At 36.1% G+C, this 8,060-nt stretch overlaps 1 pseudogene; it reads left to right on the top strand.

The window, feature by feature from the left end:
• Positions 1 to 971: 971 nt before the first annotated feature.
• The window catches only part of LOC118528980 (small ribosomal subunit protein eS6 pseudogene), a 28,671-nt pseudogene continuing 21,582 nt past the window's right edge, over positions 972 to 8,060 (top strand).

Here is an 8,060-nt window from a genome sequence, read left to right as displayed (position 1 = left end):
GCCTGGCTAATGTAAAATTCTTATATCCATTCCTTTAGGATGTAGAGAGAAGATACTGATAGAAAAACAAAACAAGCAAATGTTGAACATTCAGGGTTTACTCCCTTTGCTCAGTTGGAATTTTTTTTTCCAACTTGTCTGGTTTTTCTCCTTAACCTTTATTCAGAATAGTGAAATTCTGTAACAGCAGTTTTGAATAGTAAAGACTACAAATCAAAGATGTAACCCTGAATGTGGTAATACTGTGGAAATCTCACAACTTCAGATATTTTCATTCATTTATTAAGCATATGTGATAATATGTTATACTGCATTGTAGAATAGTTATGAGTTGTGAGATTATTTAATAAAGATAAATAAATATCTTCTCATTTCAGCCTCCAAAGATTGTAGGGAGCTGCTACCAACAAATAAAATACAGTAAATTTCCTAGCTAGATCACTATCTGTTGATAGCTTATATATACAGTTGACCAAATGGACTGTTTTTACATCATGAAGAACTCTGCAGTAAATTCAGAATTACACTTTGGAAGCTGATTTAAACTTACTTAATGACATTAATAGCATTATATAGCATTCCTTATGGACTTATTATTTTTTGGAATTGTTTTGGATTTGATCTAGATTGAAAAAGGTTTGGCACTCAGACTGAGATATTAGCTGTTTTAACATTAAAAATGTAAATTTTTGCATCTTTCTTAAGAAGTGAATTGTTCTCTTTGGCACCACCTCAGAGAATTTTTGTTGGAAAAGATGTTAACATGTGCATATTTCTTGAATAGTATTATCCCTCAGTTTTTAAATTTTTATGACTTATTTTCATCAAACGACATAAGAAAAAAATGTTAAGAGTGACATTGACCTAAGACTGGCCAAAAATTGAGTTGATAAGGTATCTTTAATTAATTTGCTTTAATATGTAAGAATCAACAACAGAGTCCCCTAAGCGGCCTGAGGTGACCTCTGAAAATGGTTTGCTATTCGCTTGACCCAGAAAACCCTATGAAATCATGTAAATCAAGAGGTTCAAATCTTCGTATTCACTTTAAAAACACACGTGAAAATGCCCAGGCCATCAAGGGTATGCCTATCCGAAAAGCGACCAAGTATCTGAAAGACGTCACTTTACAGAAGCAGTGTGTGCCATTCCATCACTACAATGGTGGAGCTGGTAGGTGTGCCCAGGCCAAACAGTGGGGCTGGGCACAGGGTCGGTGGCCCAAGAAGAGTGCTGAATTTTACTGCACATGCTTAAAAATGCAGAGAGTAATGCTGAACGTAAGGGTTTAGATGTTGATTCTCTGGTCATTGAGCACATCTAGGTAACAAAGCCCCCAAGATGTGGTGTAGAACGTACAGGGCTCATGGTCAGATTAACCCATACATGAGCTTCCCTGCCACACTGAGATGATCCTTACTGAAAAAGAGCAGATTGTTCCTAAACCAGAAGAGGAGGTTGCACAGAAGAAAAAGATATCCCAGAAGAAACTGAAGAAACAAAAACTTATGGCCCGGGAGTAAATTCTGCAGAATAAATGCAAAAAAAAAAAAAAAAAAAAAAAAAAAGAATCAACAACAGAAAGTTTCCTGTCCCATACATGCCCACTTCTAGTAGCTCATTAATGTTGAATTTTAAACATAACAGAAATCGAATCATATTGCTACTGAAAGGAATTTGCATGAGACAGGGGTCATAAATGTAAATACTGTCATTTTACTTACACCCAAAAGAAAGATTTCTTGTCTAACTAGGTTAAGACAAGATATATTTACATTGATTTGTCTCTGCTACATTTTGATGTGAAACATGTTCAATTTTATTTTGGTTAACATTTTGAAAGAAAATTCTTAACCATGCTGCAATAAAAAATAAATCTAAAAAATACTGTCAAATATCGTTCCCAAAGCAAAAGTATCCCTCCTAATCCCAGCTTTGCAATGCAGCTCATTATTGCACGTCCTCTGAATTCATTTTATTCTCCAGAGTTTCAGAGAATTGTTTTCAATATATTGTTTACTGTTATTCCCATGCAGATTTGCAATACTGGAAACCTAGCAGCATGATTTACTGTTGTTTATTTGGAATCCTTTTAAGAGAAAGGCACTGCAATTGATCTTTTTTTTTTTTAAAGATTTTATTTATTTATTTGACAGAAAGATACACAGAAGAGCACAAGCAGAGGGAGCAGCAGAGGGAGAGGGAGAAGCAGGCTCTGCACTGAGCAGGGAACCCGATGCGGGACTCGATCCCAGGACCCTGAGATCATGACCCGAGCCGAAGGCAGACGCCCAACCATCTGAGCCACCCAGGCACCTTGCAATTGATCTTAATAGGGACATGTTTACAGGGAATTTAGCCTGAAGAATACAACTAAGACTTCTTAGATTGCTTTAATATTGAAAGAGGAAACACACAGGAATTTGCTTGTGTATCAATACCTGCCTTTCATAAAACAAGGAAAAGTTAATTGCCAAAAGGCATTTAAAAAAAAAAAATGTAACTTTACTGCCTTGCTAATGCCTCCTTTTTTGTTTTACTAAGAAAAGTAATGCAAAAGAGATATGTAATGTGAAGTTAATAGCAAGTTGGGGGATTAAAAAAAACAGCAACTGAATTTATGTCAAGAACATTACATATCATGCTAATAACCATTATGATATTTCTTCTTTTGAATATATGTATGAGTATTTTCATGTGAGTTCATATTGCCTCAACCTAATTAGATAAGAAACCCTTCTTTTAGGTATAAATCAAATGAGACCAAAAAAAAAAAAAAAGAGAGAGAGAAAATAGATATTTACTGTTTTGTTACTAGAATCTGTAAGCTTGTAAAAATCTTAAACGCATTATAGTTTTATTTATTTTTTTAAATTTTTTTCAAGATTTTATTTATTTGACAGATAGAGACACAGCGAGAGAGGGAACACAAGCAGGGGGAGTGGGAGAGGGAGAAGCAGGCTTCCCCCTGAGCAGGGAGCCCGATACGCAGCTCGATCCCAGGACCCTGGGATCATGACCTGAGCCGAAGGCAGGCGCTTAACGACTGAGCCACCCAGGCGCCCCGTGCATTATAGTTTTAAAACTTCCTTTTCAATACTTTAGTAATAAGTACCTGACCACATTTTCTTTTAAGAGAAAAATATTTTTTAATTTAAATTCAATTAATTAACATAGAATGTATTATTTGTTTCAGAAGTACAGGTCTGTGATTCATCAATCTTATATAATACCCAGTGCTTATTACAACACATACCCTCCCCAATGTCCATCACCCAGTTACCTCATCCTTCCCACCTCCTCCCCTCCAGCAACCCTCAGTTTATTTCCTATGGTTAAGAGTCTCTTATGGTTTGTCTCCCTGTCTGGTTTCTTCTTGTTTCATTTTTTCCTCTCTTCCCCTATGATCTTCGGCCTTGTTTCTTAAATTCCTCATGTCAGTGAGATCATATGATAATTGTCTTTCTCTGACTGATTTATTTCGCTTAGCATAATACCCTCTAGTTTCATCCATGTCATTGCAAATGGCAAGATTTCACTTTTTTTTGGTGGTTGCATAATATTTCATTGTGTATGTATACCACATATTCTTTATCCATTCATCCGACCACATTTTCTAAACCAAAAATTGGGACATATATCTAAACATCTCTTATCACCCTGTCCCAGAAGTAGGACATACTATTTAGAATCTTGTGACCATAAACATAAATAAAATGACTGGAAATAAAGTCCTGTACATTGATGATGTGATAGCTGACACTATGCAATCACCCATTTAGTATCTTCTCTGATGCTTGGAACTATGCTATGATTTAGAAGCTCACTTTGACAAAACAGGCAGACATGTTCAAAGCATGTATGAATCACAGAGGTGTTCATTGGAAGGGGAAGCCTCCTTAGAAGTGGTCATTTTTGTGGTGCTAAGTGAATTCATATGTCCATGGAATCCAAAAGTAGCTGTTTGGAGAAAAATTAGCACAGCTAAAGCACTCTTCAAATGGACAAATAAATCACAAAATATAAAAATTAGAAAAATTAATAATTATATTTTGTTTATACTTTTGTATTTGTAATATAACTAGATTACTATTTTTTGTTAGTTGTAATAATTAAGGGAGTTAGCTTTAGCCATTAAGGAATTTTGGAGTGGTAAGGTGATTCATTTTTGTACCTTAGAAACAATTTTCAATAAAATGGAAGATTAAATATATTTATCTGCATTCCAATCTGTGTAAGGGCAACATGAAGAAGTCAGGCTATTCTAATCTACAGAAGATAAATATAAACATAGATAAAAATAGTAAAAGAAATCATTCCAGGCCTTGGGAAAATGAAAAAATGCCAGCAATGATGTGAGAACAGTTTACACATGAAAATCTGGTGCTGAATCAAATAAAAAGGCCAGTTTTTTGTTCATTGGTGGTGGTGGGGGGTGGATACATAGAGATATCTCCATTCTCCATAATTTAGGCAATGTAAACTTACAGGTTTACTAGATGGAGGTGGTAAACTGGATTTGGGGTAACCAAAAAAGGAGCTAAGAACTTAAGGATAAATAGTTGAAGTAAGAAAGACTCGCTCATGTAGATACAGATATAAAATGGTTGAAACAACAAACACATCGATGAACAACTTCTCAACTAAAATGAAACATGTATACAGGGGATGCTAGAGGGCACAGTGAATATCAAAACCCTGAAAAGAGCTGTGAATATGCTGTATCTTTTAACGCATTCTTCAGCTTGAACAATGCTCAGGTGGCAAAAAGTGGAAACTTTTCTGGCTTGGTATGTTTCAACATAACGTCTGTATAAGTAATTGCATAATCACCAAACAATATAGCTAAAAGGAAGACCTCATGAATCCAGAAAATATTTTAAAAAGCACAAAGAGGGGCACCTGGATGGCTCAGTTGGTTAAATGTCTGCCTTTGGCTCAGGTCATGATCTCTGGGTCCTGGGATCAAGCCCCACATCAGGCTCCTTGCTCAGCAGGGAGTCTGCTTCTTCCTCTCCCTCTGCCCCCACCCCCCACCCCGTGCACTCTGTCTCCCTCTCTCTCAAATAAATAAATAAATAAATAATTATTTAAAAAAATAAAGTGTTCAATTTGGCAGCACATATACTAAAAAATAAAAATAAATAAAAAGCACAAAGAAAAACCTGATATGAGATATTAGTGGTTGTACACTATTTTGCAGTTTGAGTCCGAGCAAGTTAATTGCTTATTAAATCAAAGCAAAGCAAAATAAAACCAACATCCTTCAGAGGAACAAAACAGAATCCAGAGCTGCTACAAAGTGTTTTCTACAATGTTCAACTTTCAAACAAAAGATATTATATATAAAAGGGTCAGGAAATTGTCAGGCATTTTCAGGGTAAAAAATGTCAATAGGAACTGAATCTGACTGGCACAGATGTTTGATTTAGCAAAAAAGGCTTCAAAATATATATTATAAATAGGTTCAAATAATCAAAAGAAGATATGTTCAAATAATAAAGAAAAATTATTAAATATGAGTAAGTAAGGGATATCAATGGGAAAGTGTAAACTATGAAAAAGAAATGGAAACTCCAGAAATTAAAAAGTAAAATATCTGAAATGGAAAAAAAAAAGTCACTTGAGGGAACAATAGCAGATTTGAGATGGCAAGAGAATCAGTGATCCCAAAGTTAGATGAATAGAAATTACTTACTGTGAAGAACAAATTTTTAAAAATGAAGGAAAATAAGACCCTCAATAATCTATGAGATAATTTTCAACATTCCAATAGAGTAATAATTGAAATCCCCAGAAGATAGATAAAGACATGGGGCAGAAAACAAAATTTAAATTTTGAGCAAACCACTTCTCAAATTTTATGAAAATTATAAACTTGTAGTCCTCAAAAGCTCAATCAACCCCAAATAAGATAAAAGGAAGATCATGGCTAGACACATAAGGCTCAACTTGTATAGATGTGTGCATGCTTGTATAGCAAGAGTGTATTTATCTGTGTAAGGATAGGGGGTGGGCAACTATCCAAAGCAGTAGTCCTCAATAATGTAAGCCAGGAAGTGACTAAAGAATGTAAGGAACAGGACTGAGAACATAAGTCTAAAGAACACTCACATTTAAGAGATAGATGTAGAGAGGACAGCCATGGAAGGAGCCCAGAAGATAATGTCCTGAAAGCAAATGAAGTCTGAGAACATGTGTCATAAAAATCAAAAAAGAGAAAAACTATGGGAAGAAGAGTGTTAACAAGTCTAAGTGCTCCCAATGTGTCAGGCAGGATGGGATGAAAAAGGGAAGCCTGAAAGTTAGCAGGTGAGGGGCCATGAAGGCCAAGCTAATGGTGTTTCTTCACAGAAGCAAGGTCAGGAGCCGCACTGAAGGGCGTTGAAATTAAATGCAAGGTTAGGTGAATAAATCTTCTAAGGAGGTTAAAAAGTAAAAGATAGTAAGTGAAAAGATAGTTAAGGTGAATGATAGTTTTATGATAATGAAAATATGAGTGGTTTACAGATAGATGGTTAGACTTTGGCCCTCAAGAGAACACTTAACAAAATTCCAGAGAAAGTGTGAGGTCCACCAAAGTGTGCTGTGTGCAGGAGCGTGTGTGTTTTGGGGGGAGGAGATTCTTTCTGTATAACAGGGAGAAAGATTCAATAAAGATTCAATAAATATCAAAATATTTTCACAGTGGTTGTTGTGTGACTGCTAATCTGAATGCACCTGCCTCAGTGCTCTCTCCTTGGCCATGACCTGTTTTCCATCCCTCCCTGACACCAAGCCCCAGCAGAAGGCCTCCAAACGCATACATTCTAGTTCTGATCATTTGGCATCAGTTCCTCCCTAGTTGTTAAATATTTTTAGTGTCACCCCTGATTACTAATATGATAAGATTACAGGAATAGGGAATATAGATTTTGATCTTGAAGTAAGAGAAGCTGGGGAAATCCATGTCTCATAATCTCAGTGAATTATATGTTATAAATCATCTGCTGGGAGGGATATAGAAAAGATGATTTGGAGAACATGAGAAAGAAGAGAATCTAAATAATAGAACTGAGGTTTCCAAATAAGTCCTAAGTCTGGCTGAGTCTGGAGTTCATACAAGGGTTATGAGACTATCACCATTATTACATGACATTTTTTAGAGGAAGTAGGAACACAGAAACCCAGGAGTTGATTCTATTTTCAAAACTGTCCAAGTCATGTCAGTGGAAGGACAGGGGAACAGAAAAATGGAAGGCTCTAGAGAGAGCTCTTACTGACTTTGAGATCCAAGCTAGGTTGGAAATGGCTTTATGTCAAGAGGGAACTGAGAGATCATGAGAAATGGCAAGACAAGTGAATGAAGGTCACAATAAAGCCACAACTTCATGAGAAAGGTAAAGGGATAGGATGCTGACATAAAGAAAGAAAAAGAATAGGAAGGGAATCTAAGGACTTATAGTTTCAAAGATCGAATAGTCTGAGAGATGATGTGGTCTGGGGATCAGTCACAGGAGAAGGTTAACCGAAGCAGAATAAAGTTCTCCTGAGTCAGGAAGGGCAAGGCTATGTGACTCCAAGGTGAAGATATCTATGTGGATGCCGTGAATTAATAAGGACATGGAAGGAGACAGAACAGGGGGAAAAACATAAGACAAGTTGTATAGAAATGTGACCAATGACAATATAGAGAATGGGGCCCAAATTTTTAAGAATTTAAGGGTAGAGAAATAATGGAGGCAGTTCTTATGCTAGCTGTTTAAGGTTTCCAATGTGATTCAAGCAGGAAGGTTTGCAAAGGAGAATGCCTATTAGTACTGCACATCACAGTCCTTAAAATAAGAAATTTCCCTACTATAAAGCACTTTTTCCTAGCAGCACTACCCATATCAGTATATTTGCCAGAGAAAAAATGAAATTTGCACCTCTGGATATATTCACACAAACTTGGGCCTTTAAGTTTCCCTTTTTGAAACAGACTGGTAAAATCTAGTTCTCTGAGAAATTTATAATACTGCCTTCCTATTCGGGGCTCCAACATCACTCAATGCCACTGTGTGAAATGAACGGTAGATTGT

The sequence above is a fragment of the Halichoerus grypus genome, chromosome 3, assembly GCF_964656455.1.
Source record: "Halichoerus grypus chromosome 3, mHalGry1.hap1.1, whole genome shotgun sequence".
Taxonomy (NCBI): Eukaryota; Metazoa; Chordata; class Mammalia; order Carnivora; family Phocidae; genus Halichoerus; species Halichoerus grypus.
This window is presented reverse-complemented; position numbering and strand designations above follow the sequence as displayed.